The sequence below is a fragment of the Triticum dicoccoides genome, chromosome 7A (genome assembly GCF_002162155.2).
Source record: "Triticum dicoccoides isolate Atlit2015 ecotype Zavitan chromosome 7A, WEW_v2.0, whole genome shotgun sequence".
In the NCBI taxonomy this organism is placed as follows: Eukaryota; Viridiplantae; Streptophyta; class Magnoliopsida; order Poales; family Poaceae; genus Triticum; species Triticum dicoccoides.
In genome coordinates this window covers 661,464,201-661,477,890 of record NC_041392.1, presented here as the reverse complement: position 1 = coordinate 661,477,890, position 13,690 = coordinate 661,464,201, and the positions used below count along the sequence as shown (strand labels likewise).

At 47.2% G+C, this 13,690-nt stretch overlaps 2 pseudogenes; both read right to left on the bottom strand.

The window, feature by feature from the left end:
- Positions 1-8,873, bottom strand: part of LOC119333827 — a 20,217-nt pseudogene extending 11,344 nt beyond the window's left edge.
- A 287-nt stretch (positions 8,874-9,160) lies between these two features.
- On the bottom strand, positions 9,161-11,574 carry LOC119334525 (annotated as a pseudogene).
- Between the last annotated feature and the right edge of the window lie 2,116 nt (positions 11,575-13,690).

Below are 13,690 nucleotides of genomic sequence, written 5' to 3'. Positions count from 1 at the left end.
CCCTCCCCGATAATATTATTTTCCCATGTATGTATGTCGTGTCGATATAAACTCCCGATAACTTCAACACGTGGGGTGGGGGGTCGATATACCCCCTCCCGATAACTTCAACACGAGGGGAGGTCGATATACCCCCTCCCAATAACTTCAACACCTGGGGGGGGTCGATATACACCCCCTCCCGATAACTTCAACACGAGGGGGTCGATATACCCCCTCCCGATAACTTCAACACGTGGGGGGGGGGTCGATATACCCCCTCCCCGATAATATTATTTTCCCATGTACGTATGTCGTCATTGTCGATATACCCCAAACCCTTGAAGCGTTGTCGAGGCCACCCCAAACCCTAGAGAAGTAGCGTCGAGGCCACTAATTAATATTAGTTCTACGTTTGCCACTAATATATCCATCTGTCATGTTTGAATAATAATTGTCATGTTGTAAATATTTGTAGAAACTATGGACACCGCCCGAGACGAAGTACAAGAAGAGTTGTTGGGGGACATAATCGCACGAGGAAGTGATGCCGTCTGCTTGTTCTTTCTCAACGACACCGATGGTCTGGAAGCAGCTGGCTATGATTATGATGGCTCCGGTGACCCAATGCCGGTGCAAGAAGGAGACCGTGAGGACGGCTCCGGTGACCCAATGCCGGTGCAAGAAGGAGACCGTGATGACGGCTCCGGTGACCGAACCGAGTCCGGCCAGGTATATATATTAGTTAAGCCTGTGCTGACTAGCTAATTGATGCATTCATTGTTTTGGTATGTACACATATTAATTAAGTCTTTGTTCTTTTTTCTAGCCCTCCGGATCAAGGACAACTTCGGTAAAGAGACGAGGCCCGAAGAAAAAGTTGAGCTCGGATGAAAGGTTTGAGATCATAGCAATCGCGCCTGACGGCCAACCGATTGAACCCATCCGGACAAAGAACGTATTTGTTACTCAGTGCGGGGTTCTGGTTAGGGACAAGATCCCGATCAGCATCCAGCAATGGTTAAAGCCGGCTATAGAAGACCCTGAGGTGTCTTAGGTCAATGATATGTAGAAAAATGATCTTTGGACTAAGCTGAAGTCAAATTTCACCCTACCGCCAGAGGATGATCCGGAGAAGCCAGTTAAAGAGCAATTAATCAAGTCTTTTGCTCTTAAGAGGATGGCAGACCTATTCAGGAGGTGGAAGAAAGAGCTGAATAAGTTTGTCGATAAAAAAGAGACACCAGAATTTAATGGCAGATATGAGAAGATCAGAGATCACTGGCCCGCATTTGTGGCCCACAAGACATCGGAAAAGAGTAAGAAGATGTCGGCGACAAACAAGCAAAATGCTGCGAAGAAGAAGCATCACCATCGCACGGGGTCAGGTGGCTACCTCGTAGCCCGGCATAAGTGGGCCAAGGCTGAGAATGATCTGGTTGATAAAGGGATCGAACCAGAGACAATTAACTGGCCAGACCGTTGCCGGACTTGATTCTTCGGGGCTGGCGGAAACTTGGACCCTATATCAGGGAAGTGCATTTGGGCGGACGAGCAAATGGAAATACCAGTCAAGAGGCTTAAGCACTATATCGAAGCAGCGCAGCAAGGGACGTTCTTTCCAGACAGAGAGAACGACGAGCTCACAATGGCCCTCGGGAATCCTGAGCACCCTGGATGGACAAGAGGCACGCCAGACTCCATTCCGTGGAAGGCTGGATTTTCGAACACAGGCGGTTACAAATGCCACAAGAGAAGGAAGAAAGTGGAGCAGACCCAACTGCAGGCGCTGCACACTAGGGTACAAGCGATAGAGGAATGAGAAGCAAATCGCAGCAAACGAACTGCCGAAGCTTCCCCCGAAGCTACCCCGCCATCTCAGCGGAGAAGCAGCGTGGCTTCCACCGAGCTGCTTCAGCCGGAGCATGTCTTGACGGATCCTGCCAGCTATCCCGTGGATGCTATCACAGAGTCTCAAAATTGCCACCTTATGACGCAATGGATTAATATGAAGGTCAAGGCGGTTGTTGGCTCTGTTTTTCCTACTGAACCCGACGCAACTTTTCACTGCCGGCCGATTCCAGAAGGATATGCTAGGGTGATGGTGGATGAAATAACGGAGGGATTTGAGGACCTCTAGCTTGACCACCCTACCAGTGAAGGGGAGACTTGGCTGGGTTCTACTCTGAAGACTCCATGCCTATGACGGAAGGAGCTCATCAACCTTCCGAACTGGACGCCTCCGCCTTCTCCTCCTCCTCCTCCGGTGAGTCAGGGCACTCCGCCTCCTCCACCGCCTCCTCCGGCGAGTAACGATCAGGGCACTCGGCCGGCTCCTTCTCCGGCGCGTGGCGGCACTCCGCCTCCTTCTCCGCATGCGCCGGCGCGCCCGAGCAGTCAGCCTCCTCCTTCTCCGCCTCGTCAGCAAGGGCGAAAGAGACCCGCCGCCGCTCCGGCTACTATGGCGCGTCATAGTCCTTCTCCTCTGTCTCGTAAGCAAGTAAAGAAGACACCGCTCCGTCTGCTCTGCCGGCGTCTAGCAGTACAACCAGAGGCGAGAGTACATACAGATTCGGTCCTTCTTTGAAGACTCCAGAGAAGTTACCATACGAGAGGACCCCGGAGGAGAACGCCGAGATCGCGCGAGAAGAAGTGAGGAACTTCTTTGAAGGGGTGAAAGTAAAGAAACATCCACCTCCGGAGGAGAAGGTAGATCCGGTGAAAGCGAAGCGCACTCTGGCTGCCCTGACAAAACCACCCAAGTCTCCGCCGAAAGGCAACTATGAGCGCATTATTGGAAAGGCATTTGCCGAAGCGGAGCGGTCGGGAAGTACTGTCAGTGATCAAAGGATGAAAGAACGACGAGCTGGGAAACAAATTGCCCAGCTCGGCGAACAAGCGAAGCAATCGTGCCCCCCGCTCAAGGTGCCTAGCGACATCGGAGCTAATGATCCGAGGATGGTGCCCGGTTATAGCAATCTTGGAGATTACCTGCCCGACGATGTACATTATGATTTCTTGGAGGTGCAGATACAAAGATATGAGTACGGGAAGCCTCTCGTCAAAGATGAAAGATCTCTATCAATGATGATGCGAAGATTGCATGATTGGTACTTGAAAATCTGCAGAGAGTCTGGGGGGAGGAATACTTTGTATGTGAGAGTTAAAAAGGAGCATGACCTCGTTGGAATTGAACTGTTGCCTATTCCATCTGAGGAGTTCTTTCAGTTTTTCAATCAATTGGCCCTCGATAAAGCAACGGTCACCTGCTACTGTCTGTAAGTAGTACTACTTCTGTCATTAAGTCTCTCTATATAGCTCAGCTCTTTCATTGCATGTATTTATAATTATCCTCACTATATTATGCAGATTGAAGATCGTCGAATTGAAGAAAAGACAAATCGGTGATATTGGGTTCATTAACACAAATCTCATAGATGCAACTGGGGTTAAATTTCATGCCGCAGATACCGAGGCCAACTTGCTAAGATCGTTGATAATAAATGAAAACAAAGATATAATACTCTTTCCTTACAACTTCAAGTGAGTGCTACTGTCTTGTGCATATTCGGTTTCCCTTATATATTAGTCAAGGTTATAGTAATGTAATTGATGAGTTATGCATGCGTGCGCAGGTTCCACTATATTCTCCTAGAGATTAAGCTTGAGCAGGGAGTAGTAACTGTCTTGGACTCTAAACAAAAAGATCCCCAGGAGTATGCGGACATGACTCAAATGCTCGAGAAGTAAGTTAAATCGATCATTATCCACCATATCAGCAACTTTGTTCATTTCTGATATCAAGTAATTGTTTTCTTTGTCTGGCAGGGTTTGGAGAAAATTCACCAAAAAAGCTCCGGGGCTGTCGAAGAAGCTGGAATTTAGACACCCGAAAGTAAGTACTATAGTAGCATGTTCCGCGCATCTCCTAGTGATTCAAGCGCTAGTTTCATCAATACCATTTGACATTCTTGCTTATCAGTTTGATTGACCTCAATTTCTTGTAAAGTGGTTGTGGAAGGAACAAGGGAATGATTTCTGTGGATACTACGTTTGCGAGTCCATCCGCCACACGACCTGTGAGCGGGGCTACTCTGACGAACAATATGAAGTGCGTAAATAACAATATTCACAATTTTATTTTATTACCATCATTTGTGTTGAGTTTCATTCATTCATATATATATGTATTGACCCCCTTCTTCAAATTAGATGTTTCGGAAGCGGGATGAACTCCTAGCACCAGCTCGCATGCGAGCAATTCAAGAGAAATTGGCGGCATTCTTTCTTGACCACGTGATCGCTGAAGACGGAGAATACTATGTGGACCATGCGTCCGTATGTTAAGAGATTATATTTGTAAGAGATAATTATTGTATATATTTAGCCGGTAGTGTCGGATAGATATACGAGAACTTGTTGTTCGACCAATCTCTCAGAGAAGGAGAGGTGGTCGATATCACTTCTCTCTGTATGCATATATGTTCATGACAATCTTCTGTTTCCTTCATTTGTTTACTAGCTCGTTACCGTGCCACCAACCGGGACCAAAAGCCCTCCTGCCTGGGCTCCACGCACAGGCCACGTTGAGGCCCATCTGTCCCGGTTCTGGACTGAACCGGGACTAAAGGGACAGAGTATTAGTAACGACCCTTTAGTCCCGGTTCAGGAACCGGGACAAAAGGCTCTTACGAACCAGGACAATAGGCCCGTTTTCTACTAGTGCAGTGGGTGCACCTACGCAAACACGACTAGAATGACGAAGTGACATTACCATTTTTCCACCCAGGTATTCCCTCTTGATTATACCTTATTTGTGAGCCTGGGCTGGGAGCACACAAAAGGATGAGTTTGTGCACCTATAAGCTTTTAAAAGGTTTCCACGAAACATATTTTTTTTTCTAGTAGCAAAGTTATAAAGTGTGAACCTACGATTTTCCATCCAAACATCCTTTTATGGTTGTAGAGTAGAAACAAATTGTCCACACTTACGGTCATGGTCGTTGTTAGAATCTGATTTTTTTTTTCTCTTGTGCAGCTCTTACAAATGGAAATATCGTTCTCTCATGGTTTGCAGTTTTACACTGTTGGCCCAGTCCTGACAGCAAGTACTTTTCGGCGACGGCAACAAGCAACGACAAACGATGATGAACAAAGCTCTGGATTCCTGATCGATCGAAGCTAGCAAAAATAATTACGTGCTCCACGCATATAACTAGCTGATCGATCTGTTCTTTGATCGAATAAGTTACACTAACAAAGACGCACGGGTTAACTTGTGTTTTTGGTACATGCCAGTCTCGAGCCCGGTAATGCATTATTGCTTCTCACGGTTCGTTCTGGTTGTTTTCAAGGGATATACATGGGCATAAACATCAGCTAGGCTGCGTAGTTACACGGCTGATCGGATCAGTATATATAGAATACTAATCCTAGGACTAGGATGTAACTAATTGATGCACTAGTTGAACACGTATACACATGTGTAATCGGGCCGGACGTTGGGTTTACTTCCAACATGCACTTTGTCCTACATTGTGGATCTACGTATTATGGTAATGATAATATATAATATCAAAAGCAAAACCGAAGGAGAGACTTGTTTTACGAGCAGCGATGAGGTAGGCGTCTTTGAGACCCTACCTATCGAAGACTTGTTTTACGAGCAACAACGAGGTAGGCATCTTGGAGACCCTACCTATCAAAGCCTTGTTTTCACAAGGAAATATGAGGTACCACACCCGCAAAAAGACACCTCTTTTACCGTTTTACTAGAGGAATCTGCCTTAAGACGTGTTGCACAAAAAAGAAGTAGGATCCTATTTCATGTTCCTTGCACTTAAACCCCTCGGTCTCAAAAAAATTATTTTAGATTTGTCGAGATACAGATGTATCTATATATAACACTAAAACATGACTAGATATATCCGTATCTAGTCAAATCTAAGACAAGAATTTTGGCACTGAGGCAGGATGTAGGGAAAAGATTCCGTCACCCGGTGGATTACATGCATTATTGCGACCGCCGCCTCCTACGTTCAACATGTGTCCTGTGTGAAACGAACCGAGCAATATATGTCCTTATCCTTATCTACTCTTCATGCTTCTCATCCATTCATTATTTTCTCCATTCAGATCGTCGCTTCATCTCTTCCTCTCTCAATCTCGCTCACACCCTCTCGCTTGTAGTCGATGCTCCAAGGGACTAGGACCGTCACGGCCACAAGTGCCGCAGCAAGCCAGCCATCCTGCGCACCGCTGCAAGCCGCTCTCTCGAGGCCGCCGCCAGTGATCATCGGAGGACGCCGCTGGCCGCCCTTTCTCTCTCCTCTTTTTCCTCTCCAACTCCTCCTCTTCCCACCTCCCTATGCCCGCTCGCAGACATGGCCGCAGCTAGAGCGCGCATGCCTGAGCTCCACTCTGGCCACCCGTTGGCCCAGCTGCACCGCTCCGGCCTCCCCTCCCGCCCTCCATTGTCGCTCCGGCCAACGATGTTTTTTATTCTTTCCACAATAAGGGCTTTGTTGCAAAATTCCTCCCGCAACATCATCTCTATTGTAGAAATTTCTGGGCTCACAATCCAGACGACATCATCTTTTCAATGAAAAAAAAATTCTGCAACATTATTCATGTTGCAAAAGTCCTCCCACAACATCATCTATTTTGCAAAAAAGATGAAGACGGAAAAAAACTGCAACAACACCTTTGTTGCAAAAAAATATTGAAGACAAAAATAAATAAATAAATCAGGCAAAAATAACGCCTCGGTGGTTTTGCAACAAAGCAACTGTTGCGAGCGAGCTGTGCCTCTGCAACATTTACCTTGTTGCAATTTGTGATGCACCTCCTTCCTATTTGTTGCCCAATCCAACGGGCATGAGGCGGTGGATGTTTCCAATTAATCCACCAGCGGACACGTAGCGTTGTCCACCTTTCAGTCCCAAACAAGGTGGGGTATACTAGAGTTGAAACCCATATGAGTTCGAAATCAAATCATGGTTCTTGCATGTGGATAGCTAACTTCCACGCACCATTGTCCATGGCTAGTTCTTTGGTCATACTACAGTCCTTCAGATTTCTCTTTATGGACACCCATGTCAGGTTTGGTCTACCACGACCTCTCTTGATATTATCAGCACATTTAAACCGCCCGCTATGCAGTGACGCTGCTGGAGGCTTGCATTGTATATGCCCAAGTCATATCGGATGATGTTGGTTAACCTTCTCTTCAATCGGTGCTTATTTGTGATTGTTTGTTGTAATTATTCTGTACTCCCTGTAGGGTTCATGTATTTTGGTTTTGATACCGTGAATGCTCTTGTCCTGTTTCACAAAGTTGTCTGTTTCACAGGCTGATGCGCATAGTAATGGGTATAAGATCATAATTGCAGTCACCTTCGCCAAGTCTTATATCTTTTGCCAGAGTTATTTTATAATGTTATTTTGGTATTTGTACATTATTACTGTGAAATTTAATAGTGTGGGTTCCGTAACATGATGAAAGAGTAAGAAATATGTACAAACAAACATAGTTGGTATTGACATATATATCCATAAGTCCAAACAAAGGTGACGCATCCCTTGTGTTTCGTATACTTGGGATCATTTTGATGCAAACATCATAATTTACATGAATGTAAAAACTGAAGTATGAGGAGAAGGAACTTCTATTTCGTTTATGTATAGCAGAAAAGGGAAAAAAATAGCATGGAAGTATAAATAAGCTGCAGGGCAAGCACTGGCAGTAAGGCATCATTTAGAGTAGTGCTAACCTGGAGATGGCCCCTTTGAGATGTCCCTCTTGGGGCGACCGCCTTGAATCTACAGGAAATTATGTAATTATTATGCATGGATGCGGAACATAATCTCTCCAATGTTGTTTTCTGTAATACTAAGTTTTAACCAAACAAGTGGTGAAAATATTATTTTTACTAAATAAGATTTGCGTTTAAACTGAAGACAAAATCATATGCTTTCGGTGCCATTTTTGTGTTCTTTCAGCCTCCTAAGGCTTCATCTAATGTAAATGGGCATTGAAAGAACATGTGTTTTTTGCAAGTTTGCAGCTTTGAGGTTGTAGCAGTTTAGTTGCTTGATGAAGTTACAGAAATGGATGAGAATGTCGATGGAGCCACCGTGTTTGTATCAATTTCTATTATCACCTTGCCAGGTAGTAATAAGTACTCCCTCTGCTCTTTGAAGTTACAGTTCAGTCCTAAGTCAAACTTCCTTAGGTTTGACCAAGTCTACATAAAAATATACCAACATCCAAAACACCAAATTAGTTTCATTAGATTCATCATAATGTATATTTTCAGACTATATGTAATTTTATATTTAGTTTTGTGGATATTAGTATTTTTTTCTATAACCTAGGTCAAACCTAAGGAAGTTTGACTTAGGACAAACCTAGAACTTCAAATATTTTGGAACAGAGCAAATAGTAACTATTCTATCATTTTGACATTTAAAGACTAGAGCAGCAGGGAAATAAATAAATGGAATCAGTAGGACCATACATAGATGTTTTAAAAATCCTTAAAATATTCGTGTAGATTCCCCTAAGTAATTTGATTTACAGAAATATGATCATTTGTGATCTGTGCTTGTTCACTGTGTGTATTCTTTTTTCCCTTTAGAAAAGAAATCGTCATGCCTCAGGAACAAAAACTTGAGGTACATACTATACCAAGAAAGTAACGTATGTGAATGTTTTCAGATATATGAACACTTCTCTGTGTGTTTTTACCAACAACTATTGCACGGTTCTAGAGAGAATCTTCAAGAATAATTATTGCACATCTAGGAAAAAATGTTTGTACCTGTTCTATTGGCGAGAATGATTTGTTTTCCTCAAGTTCTAGCTTGTTGAGTTTATGAACTATATACTTCATCGTAGGCCTTTTACGTGGATCCTCGTCCATGCACTTGACTGTTTCTTTTAAGTAACCACAAAGCTACAGAACCGCCGTCATCCTAATGGAGCAACCAGCAGCATATTTTTTTTGGATTTTTTCACTATTTCTCTATAATTCACAGTTCATACGGGTGCAGTTGTTCGCGGATTAGAGTAACACTTTAGGATCTGCCACCCGTGCTGTGACAGTAGTACATACGATGATTGGAACGCCAGATGTGTACGCTTGTACAATTGTTCTAATATTGATTCGCACTAATGAGCTCATGTAACGAGCTGTTGCAACACTCGCGGCACCGGCGGTGCCTGGACGTGGATGGTGCCCTCCAGCGCCTGCACGACCTGCGCCATGGTCCGGCGCTGCTCCTCCTGGTCCTGGATGCACCAACACGCCACCGTTCACGCCCGCCTCAGCTCCTCCAGCACCACCTCGCCACTCAGCCGCGGGTCTGCCATGGCACTTACGTCCCCTTTCAAGACCTTCCCCGCGGCCCACACAGGGAAGAAGGTCCACGACTCACTACTCTCACTCCCTGCAGCCTCCACCTCGCTGTACCCCTCGGAATTCCGTCGTCCCGAGATGAGCTCGAATAGCACCATTCCAAAGCTATACACGTCGGTCTTGCTGCTGGCGGGTGCCCCGAGATCCACTCCGGCGCCAGGTACCCAACGGTGCCCCTCATCGTCGTCAGCGCGCAGCTGAAGTCCCTTCCCACCAGCTTCGCCATCCCAAAGTCGGCGATCCTTGGGGACATGTCCTCGTCCAGTAGGATGTTCCCCGGCTTGATGTCACAGTGTATGATACACTCGTGGCAGCCGTCGTGCAGGTAGGTCAGCCCTCTCGCCACGCCGACCATGATGTTGTACGTTTCTCGCCAGCTCAGGCACGCACCTACACAGAAAAGATAGCCATCGAGGGAGCCTCTGGCCATGTACTCATAGACGAGCATCTTTTTGTTGCCCGACGAGCAAAACCCGAGGAGCCTGACGAGGTTAACGTGCTGGATGCAGCCCAGTGTGCTCACCTCCATCCGAAATTGTTTGTCTCCCTGGCAAAGGTTTTCCAGCTTCTTGACTGCCACCTGAACTTGGGCCGTGTTGTCTCCCATTTGCTGCTTCAGGACGTCGCGGTACACTGAGCCAAAGCCACCGCCGCCCAGCCGCTCTGAAAAGTTCTTTGTGGCGGCACGGATGTCGTTGTAGCTATACACGGCCAAGGAGGATCCATTCACGTTTGCAATGCTGACCAGTCTCCTCGTCCGGGCAGAAACAATTCTCCAGGATAGTATGACCGACGTGGCCAGTGCTGCAACACCGGCCAATGTGATGCCAAGGACAAGCCATAACTTTCTCCCACCTTTCTTCCTGTCTACGCTTTGGAGATCTTGCAATCCTCTTTTTGAAAGCCGTAGATACAGTTCTGACCCTGAGATGTCAGAGTCCGCGAGGTTCTTGAGCTCTCTGTGCCAGACGGTGCACCCCCCGGCGGAGAATGCGTAGGCCTGGCAAGAGCAGTTATTTTGGCAAGCGGATTCACACTCCGCTTTGCTTTGGGCAGCGCCCACGACGAGCGAGTCGTCGGGGAGCTTCACGTCCTGCAGTGCTAAGAACCTGTCCGTCGTCAATCCGCTACGTGAGCATGTGAGCGGCGAACTCCGGCGACAACCACCGCTCCAGTTGCTGAGCGTCCACTCCGCCTCCGACGCCAGAATGAACCCGGACGGGCACCGGCACGGCAGCTGGCTCCTCTGGTTGCATACGCCGAACGCGTCACAGAGAGCGTACACGTCACACTGCATGGTGGGCCCGACCCAGAATAATTGCCAGGTCTGCCTCGCGGGCACCCAGACGTACCGCTTCGCCTGCCCGGTGAGATCAAGCACCATGCGTGCGATGGACTCGTTGTCGTATAGCACGTAGGTGACGCCCCGGTACACCGGCGTGTCGACATACGTCTGGTTGAGGAGGAGATTTCTCGTCCCCTCAGGGTACCTCGCGAAGAAGCGTCCCGTCCAGACGCCGGTCCGCCAATATGTACGGGACTGGTTCCACATCGAGAAGAACTCGCTGGTGCCGTTGGGATCCAACGTGTCGGTGAACATCCCCGGCGCGGGGTCTTGGGCATTCCGCCATGATGTCAGTGTTTGGTATTCGCCGGTAAGCTTGTTCTCGCCCAGCCATGCCCCTGGCATGTGCGTGTCTGTCGGGTGGTTGAAGCTCTGCCACAGCAAGTTGGAGGAGTTGCTGCCGTCCAGGAGGACCAGGTTGCCGTTGTCGCGAATCTCCGCCGTGTTGTTCGAGCCCAGTGACGACGACGACAGGTTCGATGACCAAACGACGACCAGCGAGGCGGAGGCAGCGGTGGGACCGACGAGCTCGAGGTTGCCGTCGTTGGCAGAGACCCGGAGCTGGGCGGAGGCGACACCGGACAATGGACTCGCGCGGTTGCCAACCCAGACGACGGTCTGGCCGGGGATGTTCTTGTACCAGACCCCGAGGTAGAACCGGCCGTCGGAGCTGCCAGCCGGGCTGAACAGGCCGAGCTCGAACTTGCCCTGCGCTGAGACCAGCGTGTCGCTGCCCCGCAGCGGACGCCGCGCCGAGACTGTCGCCGCTGCACCCGGAGCAGGGGCGAAGCACAAAGCAAGGGCTGCAAAAGTGGCAATGATCAACGACATGATGGGGACGCAGAAAGAATTTGCAGGCAGGTGAGACGGATAGAAAGAAGAATTACCTCGATCGCGAGCGACACATACTTATATCGATTCTACTGTTCGTGCATTCGTCTGTCAAACCGAACGCATGCGGAGAAAGAGGGAACGCATACTACGTCGACCTTTTATTTATTTTTGATGAGCTGATACTACATCTACTACTGATTTGTGATTTGGTTGGTTCGGCTATAGCAGACATCAATAAATTTAAGCTTTCAATGCGCAGTCCGTGGTTGTAAAAAGAAATGACAATTTGGACAGGGCGCTCAAAGTCATCGTATGTACTGCCATAGCAGACGTCAGAATTTTTGGCATGCCTTGTTGGGACGGTTAGCCGCGGTCCAATTGACACAAGGTCTACACGATTTTCGCTTGAACATAACTGCAAGTGGTGCTTTCACGATAGACTTTTTGTAACGTGCGCTCCGTCGCTCACGCATTCATGATTCTACGGATATCGTCATATCGAAGGACTCTATGCAACGATGGCGCCAGGATTGATTCACCTCCCAGGCAAGCTTCGCTGCCACAGTTAAGAAGTGTTATAAATACTCCCTTGCCGCATCGCTGGATCGGAAGAGCTCGCTGGCTACAACTCGGAGTTGCTAGAGACTCCACTGAAGCAACAACTACCCCAGATCTACAGGGGATAGGATGAGAGTGGAGGCAACATGAATGGCGATACCGCTTCTTAGGTGATACGATGCTCCGACTGATCAGATCCTGCTGGAATGGATATTATGAATGCACCCTAGGTCATGTCTTAATTGAGCGCTAGGCCATTTTCCCACTAGTACTAGTCTGCCAGCCTCAGTTTCGCTGATCGTCAAAAAAAGGGCTCATTGTCACTATGCGGCCAAATTTCATGTTTTTGACCTTTTTGCGAAAGTTTAGCCGGATCTGACCCCGACCGCAAAAAAATTCGGGGTCTAACCCTTTTTGCTATCACCGTAGTATCTGACGGTAGGATATAACTGCCCACCGCCACAAGCCTTGACAGTAGGATTTAACTGCGCCGTCACGGACGTTTGATGTAGAAAATACCCTACCGCCGGGGATTTTGACGGTAGCCTATTATAACCTACCGCCATGGTCTTTGGCGGAAGGTATCCGCAATGCAGACAAGTTAGCGAGCATCCCGAACCCGTGAGCAAGGCTGGATGGTTCTTCAAGCAGGTGTGCCAGGAAGACCACATATATAGAGTTGCTTCCTCTGAAAGTGTGTATCCAAGTTCGTACCTACCTCTTGAAACAATCAGGGTGCTGGTTGTCACAAAATTATTTCGGACTAGTACCACTACATCTATTGCGTGAAGAATGTATATCCTCATACCTCACCTCCACAAGTGCGATACATGGGTTGCGTCAGTCACCAACTATACATCTAGATGCACATACCAGTTGCTGATGGTGAGAAGGAGACCAGAAAGAGGTAGCAACACTAGGACTTTTTACGTTAGCTAGATATACTTCTCGTGTGCGTCTCGTAGTCGCGAAAGGAGCATGTTAGCTAGCTATATACGAGAATGGCGTTCTGGAGGTCGAGCTCCAGGGAGGCCTTTATTTTTGAAAAATTCAAATTCAAACTTTTATGTTTCAAAAAATTCCAAAAAAATATGCGAGTATGTAAGGATGTAACCCACATGTGTGCAAAATTTCATGATGAAATACGTTGAAATGCACTCTGTACAAAAAAGACAAATTCATGGCCTGGGAGGATGAATAGTATCATGTGTTAAACAACCTCAGATTTGTCTTTTTTGCACACCGCTCATTTCAACGTTTTTTGCCCTGAAAATTTACACACATGTGTGTTTTACCTTCATATACATCTGTAATTGTTTTCAGAATTTTTTGAAATGTAAAAATATGAATTTCGATGAAATTTGAATTTTGAATCTGGAGGCCTCCAGTGAGCTCGGTCACCAAAAGCAATTTCCGGCTATATACATCCTTTCAGACGTCCATGTGACTTGAAGGGAGAAGAGAACCAATTACTAATCGATATATGGGTGTGTAAAGTCTAAGGACAGAGCAGCTGAAGGTGTGTAGACGTGAGAAGAGTAAATGGCAGAGTTGA